This window comes from Chionomys nivalis, chromosome 13 (genome assembly GCF_950005125.1).
Source record: "Chionomys nivalis chromosome 13, mChiNiv1.1, whole genome shotgun sequence".
In the NCBI taxonomy this organism is placed as follows: domain Eukaryota; kingdom Metazoa; phylum Chordata; class Mammalia; order Rodentia; family Cricetidae; genus Chionomys; species Chionomys nivalis.
In genome coordinates, this window is record NC_080098.1 from 42,035,974 (window position 1) to 42,047,178 (window position 11,205).

The 11,205-nt window shown below is 41.1% G+C and overlaps 4 non-coding genes across 4 annotated transcripts; 1 reads left to right on the forward strand and 3 right to left on the reverse strand.

Annotated features, from left to right (window-relative positions):
- The first annotated feature begins 2,349 nt into the window (after window positions 1-2,349).
- Trnas-aga (transfer RNA serine (anticodon AGA)) lies at window positions 2,350-2,431 on the forward strand. The gene has a single exon. It is a non-coding gene; the product is annotated as a tRNA-Ser (tRNA).
- A 3,893-nt stretch (window positions 2,432-6,324) lies between these two features.
- Window positions 6,325-6,396, reverse strand: Trnam-cau (transfer RNA methionine (anticodon CAU)). Its single transcript has one exon. It is a non-coding gene; the product is annotated as a tRNA-Met (tRNA).
- Window positions 6,397-8,696: 2,300 nt separating this feature from the next.
- On the reverse strand, window positions 8,697-8,768 carry Trnaq-cug (transfer RNA glutamine (anticodon CUG)). The gene has a single exon. It is a non-coding gene; the product is annotated as a tRNA-Gln (tRNA).
- Window positions 8,769-10,330: 1,562 nt separating this feature from the next.
- Window positions 10,331-10,402, reverse strand: Trnad-guc (transfer RNA aspartic acid (anticodon GUC)). Its single transcript has one exon. It is a non-coding gene; the product is annotated as a tRNA-Asp (tRNA).
- Window positions 10,403-11,205: the final 803 nt, after the last annotated feature.

Genomic DNA, 11,205 nt, shown 5'->3' on the forward strand with positions numbered 1-11,205 from the left:
AGACTGCGCCCCCCCCAGACGCCTGAGCCCCGTAGAGGAAGGAACTCCGAATACAATTTCCAAAGGTTTTGACTTGGTGAGAGTAGCTCTGTTGCCTAAGAAAAGGACAAGTGATTAAAGACACGCAATTTTCAACAACTCCAATAAAACTGACGTAACTGTTTCCTTATGTCCGACACTTAGGAGGTTGTCTTATTTTACCTCTCTTCGCATATATGTCAGGAATTCTGTATCGTGTGCTTCATCTCAAAGCATATATATTCCAGAGAATTTATCCGAGATGTAGATATAGATGTAAATGATATAGATATTTAGATAGATCTTGAATACGTGACCTCCGTGACCCACAAGGAGGTTCTCCCAACTTGTGTTTCCCTTTGGTTTTGTATGTTCCTGTGCTGTTTTTGAAATGGAGTCGCTGTAACAGTCTGGCCTTGAATTTGCTATGTAGCTGAGGATGCTCTACAACGGTACGCCAGTGTCCTCGGAGATCAGAAAAGGTTGTGGTATTAGTTGCGGCTGAGGGTATAAGTCAGTGGGAACCTCTTGCCTGAATGCTAGGAACCAATCTCAGATCCTCTGGAAGAGTAGACATCTCTTCGACCCCTTTAACTGGGATTATTTTAATGACTTGTTTAGTTTTTAAAAAATGGAGAGAGAGAAGACAATTGTATGAGTTCTGTGAGTGTGTAGTGTGTGTGTGCATTCCTGTGTGTGTGTGAGTGTGCATACCTGTGAGTGTGTTTGTTGTGTGCTACAAGGGATTGAACCTAGGGCCATAGCAGGCAAATGCTTCACTGCTAAGTCCAAGGCTCACGTTTTTCAGTTTTGGAGAGCTGTGTTTCTTGAGGTCAACTCAAAATTAGTCTTGCATATGTATGCAGAAAAAGAACGTTTAAAAATATTTGATGCATTCTTAAATCAAATGGTTGTCAGTTCTCTAGTTATAGAACGATAAAATACACACAGGAAATGTTCTAAACCTAGGTGCTGGGACTGTAGTTCACTGGCAGATCATACCTAGCATCTGTGAAGCCCTGAGTGGGGCCCCTACCTTACAAAGGCATGCACACACATATGTTGAATGTATTATTCAAACATCAAACAGTACCTTTCTCTCTTGACGGTGTGATATTCCCGGCCATCAGAGGGTTGCACAGCTGATTTAGCTATGTACACGCAAACCAAAACTATTTTATTTTGAATTACACCCAATTTTCAGAAGAAATACAAGAATATCTTTGATTGTAATCTAGTGAAAACTGAACACTACTTTAAAAGACGCTTTTGGTAGTTCGAATTAATTTTTACAGAACAAACTCGGGAATTTTTTTTCTGTCTTCTTAACTGCCTCCAATTCTACCTATAACTTAATAAGCGTGTGTTGTTCGCAGACTGCATCACTGCGCATCTTTTGCAAGCGGGTAGGGGCCAAGCCAGTTGAAGTCGTCACCTGCTATTTGATATTTCCCTGAGGCAGAGTCCATATTTGCAAATTACTCAAATTATAAAAAGCAAAAGTCTGGTACAAAGGGAAGTGGAGATCTGGCTTGTGAGTAGCATTGTATGACAAAGGTGTCCCCTTTAAAGGCATGCTTATCAGTTTAGTTCAAAATGCTTGAGGAAAATGTGCAGCTATCCATGTTTAACCACCTAGCAAACCTCACTTCTGTAAGGCAACCAGAAACATTGCTGAAGGCATAGACAACATCCAAGGGCAAAAAAACAGTACATATCACTGAAGAAAGCTAATTTCCAAGTACCATGTGAGCACGGATTCTTCTCCCTGCCTCTTTTTCCTCAATTGAGACATAAGGATTAAGTGATATCATGTTTATACATGAAGTTATTTTGCAAAATCCAAAGTACATTTTTGTAGCTAGCATTATTTTGTTAAGGTGAACCCCGCTGCTGTTCACCTCGTCTCAGTAATGTAGACTTACATTTCACTTGTTTTTATTAACTTCAGAACTTTAATCTCAAGGAGTTTCAAAACTTACTTAGAAGGCTAAAAATGGGTAGCCACTCAGGTTTTGTGAATTGTTTCCATCATTCACAATCCTACAGAGGATTTAGATCGTGTCCCAGTTGTTGGCTGTACCTCGAGGATACAGAAGATAGGAAAGCTAGTCTCTGGAAATATCTCTTTCCCTCGAAGGAACATCAGCTCTGAAGATGAAGAGCTGTATGTCAGTTTGTCAGTAAATCATTATTTCTGTCGGAGAGGCCTCAAGTAGTTCAAATAAAATAAATTATATATTATATTGTATATATAAATATATAAAGTTAGACTTTAGAAGACTAAAGTTAAGCCAGGTTCCTTACCCTTCCATGCCTGTTTATCCTCATGTAGTCGTGGCCGAGTGGTTAAGGCGATGGACTAGAAATCCATTGGGGTCTCCCCGCGCAGGTTCGAATCCTGCCGACTACGATGTCTTATTGAAGGCTCACGAATCGTGAGGCTATTGCTTTTCAGAAGATTTCTTTAGTGACTAATAAGTTCCTTAGGCGGCCCAATAAAAACTCCTCTGCATGTTTTCGCAGCACTGAGCTCAGTACTACTTGAAAGAATTATAAAAGCTTTAAAAGCAATTAGATCAATGGCGGGGGAAAAATTGTGGAAGCTTTTTAAACACAATTAGATCATAGACCTAGTGAGGTTTTCTTCTACTATGAAGAGCCCAGTTCACTATGTGGCCTTTAATGCTGATCTTTCATGTCTGTGTTCCAAATGCTGGTATTATTAGCAGTAACTACTGTTGTTATTGTTTTGTTGTTTCTATTTTTATCTTGTGCTAGTTGACTTCTTTCTTTCTTTCTTTTCTTTTTCTTTTTTTTATTTTTTTTGTGACACATCTCCATGTAGACCCATCTGTTCTGGAACTCCCTCTGTAGACCAGGCTGGCCTCTGACTGAAAGATCCATCTGGAGGCTGATTTCTAATTTCTTCTGTTGAATCATAGGACATTTGTATTCAGCTTTTTAAATTATTTACGTTTAAATTAACAAATTCATTTTAATACAGCTATGTGTGGTTGAATAGAAAGTTTGGGAAGGATTAGCATTAATGTCATTTTTTTGAAAATTCATTTATTTTTCTTTCTTCCCCCCACCCCCCACCCCATCACCCAAGACAGGGTTTCTCTGTGAAAAAGCCTTGGCTGTTCTGAAACTGGTTTTGTAGATCTGGTTAGCTTTGAACTGACAAAGATATACACTTGCCTCTGCCTCACAAATGCTGGGATTAAAGGCATGGACCACCATACCTAACCAGTTTAAATTTTTTAATTTATATTCAGAATCAATTGTATTACCATTAAGTATTAATATTACCTTTCATAACCATTAATGCAAATTTTATGTATAATTAGCAAGGCAGAAGCTTGTTTTTGTTTGTTTTGTTTTGTTTGCTTTTTTGTTTTAAGAGGTTTGTTTCTGCCTTCAGGGTATATCTTTAATGCCAACACTTAAAAGGTAGAGACTGAAGGATCAGAAGTTGAAGCTCCTCCAGTGCAGATCAAGCTTGAGACCAGCTTTGGTTGCCTGAGACCTTGTCATATATATGCATGTGTGTATGTATGTATATATGCATGCATGCGTGTATGTATGTATATAGGCTCCACTTACATAGAACTGATGACACACAGAAAGCGACAAGACGAGGAAATTCTGTTTCTATTTACACGCCTTCCTGTTGGCATTGATGATCAAAGAAAGCAGATTAACACAGAATGTAACTAAGACTCTGTGGCAGATGGGAGGAGCAGTCTTGATGAACTAACTGACCCTCAAAGAGCCGTGCAGAAGCACTTTTACAGTTTGTTACACACACACAAAAAAAAATGGCTTTTGGGGCCAATCACTGTTCTCTACAATGATTTCTTCAAGAAAAGTACCTGTTTTGGAGTGAGGTAACCCAGACCCAGACAGACAAATATCACATGTACTCACTCATAAGTGGCTTTTAGACACAAAGCAAAGAAAACCAGCCTACAATTCACAGTCCTGGAGAACCTAGACAACAATGAGGACCGGAAGAGAGACATACATGAATCTAATCTACATGGGAAGTGGAAAAGACAAACTCTCCTGAGTAAATTGGAAGCATGGGGACCATGGGAGAAGGTAATAGGGAAGGAGAGAGGAATGGAGGGGAGCGGAGAAAAATATATAGCTCAATAAAAACAATAAGAAAAAGAAAACAACTGTTCTGGTCTTTCCCTAAATAGAGTGAAAACAGCGATTTCATTTCAGTGTTTACCCTAGATATAATGATTCTACTGGAATTCCTCTACATCCCCTCATGCTGCTCTCGACACAGGAAGATATCAGAAAGTGAGGGCATATTCAGAGTGCGGCTCTCACAATATCTTTTGAAAATGAACTCGATAGCCCTCTACCCATGGGCTCTCTAGTCTTTTCTACTAGATCTACAAGTGTCTCAGGTGAGTGGTCTAAACGTGAGGAACAAAGCTGGGCAGTGGTGTTGAACACCTTTAATCCCAGCACTGAAGAAGCAGGCAGATCTCTAGTTGGAGGCCAGCTTGGTCTACAGAAATAGTTCTAGGACAGCCAGGGCTACACAGTGAAACCCTGTCTAGAAAAACCAAAGAAACAAAAGAGAGAGGAACAACTCAGGAACCTTTTCTGAGGAAGTGAACTCAACAGCACTGATTTGAGAAACCATGGGTGTAGGCACGTGTGCACTTTTGACCTCCTAATTCACCACATTGTGTTTATGAATCATTAGCAACTCGAAGCTACTTCTTCAGCGGCTTTATGCTTCAATTACACTTTGATACTTTTTAATCTCTTTAGTTACATTATGCAATACAAAAGAAAATCTAAAGCCCTCTTGTTACCCAGTGTTTTCTTTGTCTTGTTATTTATTTTTCTTCTCAAAAATCTTTTCTTTGTTTTGTGAGACAGGTTCATTTGTAGTGCTCAAACTCGATAGCTGGCAACAATCAATGACTTTAACTGAGGGGTGGGGGTGGGCAGTGAGAGGTGGGGAGGGACAACAGAGTGGCAGGAGATTGGATCAGAAGTTAAGGTCAGCCTCCACTGCAGAGCAAACTTAAGGCCAGCTTCAACTATCTTATTATTTTTTTCTCTCCGAAGACAAGGATTCTCTGTGCCCTGACTGTCCTGGAACTCACTCTATAGACCAGACTGGCCTCAACTCACAGAAATCCACCTGTCTCTGCCTTCCCACCACTGGGATTAAAGGTGTGGGCCACCACTACTCCAAGAGACCTCGCCTTTAAAGAAAAAAAACAGAGGTTTGTATTACATAGAATTGTGACATTAAGAGTCAGGAGAAAAGTAGTGGATTCCCACGTGTGTGTGCGTGTGGGGGAGTGGGTGTGGGACACCACGTATATATTATAACGGTGTTACATGTTTATAATTCCAGCTATTTGAAAGACTGACAAGGAAGATTTCAAGTTCAAGGCTTGTCTGGACTACAGAGTGAGTTCAAGCTTACCATAGGCATCTTAGTGAGTTTTGTCTCAAGATAAAGCAAAACCAGGGCTGGAGATAAAGTTCAGTGGCAGAGCGTCTGCTCAGCAAGCATAGTGCTTTAGGTTCCGTTTCCAAGACCACAAAACACAGTGGTCACTCGTAAGACTAGAGCTGTTGACAAAGACTGAAGGTCATTAGAGAACCTGTACGTACATTTTCATGATGTCATTTCAAATGAAGAAGTCATTCTTAAGTCTTGAGTTCCCTCTTGGGAACAGGAGTCAGTGTTTACTTTCAGAGATTGTTTTCAGTGCATAAGAATCTGTTTTCCTCAACCTAATATGGACCGTGAGTGTCCCTTACACCCCTCTTCCCTCCTCCTACACTCCCATTCAGTTGTCCCTGCATCCCCACTTCCGTCTCCCTTCTGTGCATCTGCTCTGCACACAGCCTCCCAACCCCCCTCTGCTTTCTGTCTTCCCTCTTCCTCCCCTTATAAGGTCCCACGGAATTCCCTTCTTCTCTTCTCTCCCTCTAAAAGGCAAGCCAGAATCTCATTACCAGGTCTATGCCCTGTACACACGTGGAGTCATGTATGATCCAGGTCTTCTAGAAGTTCTTTCTCTCCACGTGTTGTCTTACACTTATTCTATTAAAAAATTAGAACTAGGAGGCTGAGGCAGGGTTGTCTTGAGGTCAAGGCTAGCCTTGAATACAACGCACGGCTTCCTCAAAACAAACACCAAAATATTGTCTGGAGGATCAGCTGACTCACAGAATTTACCACGATAAAGAGCCATGAGAAGGGCGTCCAGTTGTCTACAACTAAAGATCTTTTGCTGCAAGAAAATAACCTCATAGCAGAGGATGGTTTCGATCCATCGACCTCTGGGTTATGGGCCCAGCACGCTTCCGCTGCGCCACTCTGCTCCTGCGGAAGACAGTTCCTAAGATAGTATATAGTTTCATCCAGTCTAGGAATAATTTCTTCTGCGTCCTTAGTGTTCTCTTTTCCACTGCCTCCTTTGTACTTAGTCTTTGTGATCCAGATCTGACCAAGATTGCCAAAGGGATTTTCCTGGGACGGAAATTAAGAGCTCAAAGACTGGATCAAGAACGACTTCCCTGGGTTTGGAGTTCTTTGGGGTCGTTACCAGCACGAATTACCAGCCGGTAGATGTCGGCTTTCCAGAGGAAGTAACCTGTCAAGTCCTCCCAATTTTTTTTTTAACAGTTGTGCCCTTAACCACCAAAGCTGCCTCGTCTGGTCTACCTCCTCCTCCTCCTAAGGATCCCATTTCCCTCCGCCTTCCAGGCGCCTATTCCCACCAATTGGACAAATCTACTACATGTCCAAGCTTCAGCCTGAGCTTGCAGCTTGGGACTGTGATCTAAGCACCAGCACTCAGAGGTTGAGGCAGTAGGATTGCCTTGAGTTCCAAATCAGAGTAGTTTACAAAGGCTCTAATGCAAAAGGGAAACAAACATTTAAACGAATACATAATGAATAATGAGATTCATGTCACCATTAAATGTTTAAAACACTGCATTTTAAAAATTCCTAACATACAAAAGAAAATAACCCTATACTAATGATTTATTTATTTATTTATTTTTGCCATTCTGAGAATTTAAATCTTTTAGTTTTTCAGTCAGATGGAAGCAAAAAGTGTTTCCTTGTAGAACTTCCATCTGGGACTTCCTTATATCTCAAACAGGTTAGGTAGTATTCTAGATCTCTGTAAGAGGGTGGGTGAATCCCTGAGCTTCTTAGAGGGAAGGACTCAATTCCAGCACCACAAACAGGTTAAATTTGGTAAAGAAGGGTGAGATTTTTGTTTAGAATAGGTCACGTTTCTTTTTCTTTTTTATTAATCCCAGAATTTCCTCCAAACTTCTGAATGTTTTGAATCTAGTTAGGTTTGATTTTGTAAAGTCAGAGGCCCAAATGGACCACTAGTCCATCACTTTAATTACTCAGTCACAACTACACAAATGACTGTTGTGTTTAAATAAAATAGCTGTCATTAAACGTAGATCCCCTTGCAAGATTTTCTTGTTTGTTTCTCTGTTTGTTGTCTTTCGAGACAGGGGCTCTATGTAACTTTGGGGCCTGTCCCTAAACTAGCTCTTGTAGTCCAGGCTGGCCTCGAGCTCACAGAAATCTGCCTCCCTCTGCCTCCTGAGTGGGGGGATTACTGGGATTAAAGGCGTGCGCCACCACCAGTCTTTTGTTTGTTTGTTTTTGTTGTTTTTGTCCCTTTCAAGGTTTAACCAGAAGCTAGAATGTTCAGAGCCAGTCTTTTCTACCTCTTGTTCCTAAGATGACTTTGAGGTTAGTGCAGGACCAGACTCCTTATCTTGTTGGTCGGCAAAAATGAAACCAGCTAGCCAGCCGTGGCAGCCCAAGACTGCCTTCTCAGACTGTCTCTTAGGATGGAGCCAGATAATGTGTTCATCAGCAGGTGAACGCTCAAAGAAAATGCGGTGCAGAAGCACTGTGAAGTTTAATTTCTCTAATAAATGAATATGAAGTCATACCTATTGTAGGGAAATGAATGAAACTGTAGATATTTTAAGTGAAACAAACCAGACTCAGAACAACAACAATAAAACAATCTAGTTTTAAGTGTGCACACGTGTTTATATATATGTACATACGTGTGTGTGTGTGTGTTATGTCATCAAAGCAGAAAGGGAGACCCTCAGAAAAAGAAATCCGTAACAGAATACATGACATGGAAGAAGGAGGGTTTGGGGTGGGTGAGGTAAGCAAAGGGCAGGACGGATGAGGAAGAGGGATGAGTAAGAACAAAGTAGAATAACGTCTGTATAAAAATGATATAATGAAACTGATTTTTTTTTTTTTTTTTTTTTTTTTTTTTTTTGGTTTTTCGAGACAGGGTTTCTCTGTGGTTTTGGAGCCTGTCCTGGAACTAGCTCTTGTAGACCAGGCTGGTCTCGAACTCACAGAGATCTGCCTGCCTCTGCCTCCCAAGTGCTGGGATTAAAGGCGTGTGCCACCACCGCCCGGCAAAACTGATTATTTTTAATGCTAACTTTAAAAATTAATGAGACCCTCTAATTGTGCATGTGTGCGGGAGTGGAGGACGGGTAGAAGCAGTGGAGGACAACAGGTAAAAGCAGTCCGTTGTTGTGAATATTATAAGGATTAGAGTTTAGATTATTTGGAGGATTTAAAGAATCTTCTCTGCAAAATAAAACAAAGTAGGTTCCACCGAGATTTGAACTCGGATCGCTGGATTCAGAGTCCAGAGTGCTAACCATTACACCATGGAACCCCACACACAAGCACTCTGGACTGCTCAATGATGAGGTATAGTTCCATTGCCGAATTCAGATTGTTTCAGTAAAAAGAATCTAATCTAATATTCCATTTTAGGTTTTACTATCCGTCGCTGCAGCACACCTTCCTTCTCAAATGTGCTCGGGTTTATTCCTGCAACGTGGAAGCGAAAGTCGCTTTGGGCATACGGTAAGGTGATCTGGGTCCTCAATCTCCAACGTCCCCAGCCTTCCTCCACAGCTCTGAGGACCCAGCAGGGAACGGATGGCGTCATCCTCGAACCTGCGGCTGCGCAGTCGCCTTTGGGGACTCGGGATCTTTGTACTGTCAAAGGAACGAGTGAAAGTTAATTTCCGTCGAGTTCGATTTGTGGCCGACTTCTTAGGGGGCGGGGAGGTTCCAGATCCTAGGAAGGCTCAGTCACCTCTTGACAAGCTAAGACACACGAAAAGTTAATATTCAGGGAGGGTTTGGTGGCGCACGCCGTAATTCTGCACGCAGGAGAATTGCGGCTAGTTCAAGATCAGCAAGAGCTAGAAAAAGTTTGAGTATCTATATCTCGCTGAGGAAGTTTTGACTTTCTCTTCTGGCATTTAACTGTCTTAATGTTCAGGGACTAGGGGAGCATCCTATTATGTTTGGTGTTCTCTTTTGGAAAACCCACTGAAATATTTTGCCTCTTTTCCCTTTTCATGGTCATTCTGTCCTCTTATCAATTAACTTACTCATATCTCTGTGCCCGCTTGTCTATCTCTGGATCTGTATTCGGAATCTACATTTTGTTTGGCATATGCAGTGTAACAATTCTCTGGCTCTTCTGCACTCACTCATGGTGTCTAACAGTGAGAAAAACTACTAACGCCCTTGAAGCGTTGGTATAGTATTTGCCTGGACGTAGTGACTGATTTCTTTCTGCAATGGAAGTTGTTGCATATACAGTCTCTATAGAGTAGTATCTAGATTGTTTTTCAGAGGCATTACTTTCCCACTTTTCTTCATTCCGTGTGCATTTCACCTGGGTTTGTTTTTGATGTGATTAATATATTTCCATGCCGATGGCCAGTTGAAACACTCATTTATGAACTTCACTTATTGGAATTCCTAGTGCAAAGCAGAGTCACATTTGTTTTTAATCAAGTGACTGCTTGAGTAGTTCCACTTGGGGTGTGTTTTTTCCCCCTAATCTGTGAATTTCCCTGAGCAGGAGCCATACATTGCTGGCTGTGGCTTTATGGTAGTTGTTTTCCACTCCGAAAGCTATTTTTTCTGTTCATTATGTTTTATGAGCATTTACAAACACTTTGCTGGCGACTTCAGATGTTAGAGAACTTGGTCAGATCATCGAGCACACTTGCAGCTCAGTAGGCTACAAGGTTGCATTTAGGTTTTGGTGCCTAAAATGAACATGGGCCATTAACGCAACTTTGTTGTTGGTTCTCACTGCTTCTTTTTAGCTTACAAAGCGCTTGCTAAGCTCTAACACTATTTAAACCTAAATTCCTCTTGGGCCGTAGCTTTAAAATTGCAGGAAGACAGTTTTTAAAAATGGCCTCTGACCTCCTTGTCGGGGAATCGAACCCCGGTCTCCCGCGTGACAGGCGGGGATACTCACCACTATACTAACAAGGAAGACGAGTGACAAATGTTTTTGTCTACATTAGATAGATACAATTAAGGAAGCCTTACCCCTGTTTATCAGCGTTGACTCATTTAGGAAAGAATACACCAAAGTTAAGGTGTAGCCTGAACAACAAACAGGTTGGATAAGTTTGGCGAAGAATTCGACGCCAATGATTTCGCTTACACTTTTTTTTTCCCTCTGTAACTCCAGATACTATAATTATCCTGAATTGATAAAAAAGTGTACTGTGCAGAATTAAACTTGCCATTAGAAGACCCTAATGACCATCATCTTAATCACTTGGCCACAAACAAATTTTTGAACCTTTTTATTGTTACATGATAGAGATGGAGGAGCAAAAATTATTTTCAACGATTGTCTAATACAAAATCAGATTCTCTAATGGCACACAGTTTTGTTTTGTTTTGTTTTTTTAGGATAAAAGATGATTTGATTAAAACACAACCCTTTTTAGGATTAAAAAACCCTTTTTAGAATAAAGGAATAAAAACCCTTTGTAGGATAAAAAAGATCATCTTTTTAGGATAAAAGATGATTTGATTAAACCCCGACCCCTGTCCCAAGACTCAATGACCTCCACGGCACCTGAACAGTCAGAGACTGGCGTGGTGCTCAAACCATTAACCCCAGCACTCCTGAGACTGAGGGAGGATTATCTGGAGTTCAAGGCCAGCCTGGGCTGTCTAGTGAGACTCTTTCTCAAAAATGGAGAAATGACTCCGTGATTAAAAGTGCACAGCAGTCTTTTTTCGACCTCTTAAATGCTGGAATTAAACTTGAAAATCTGTTT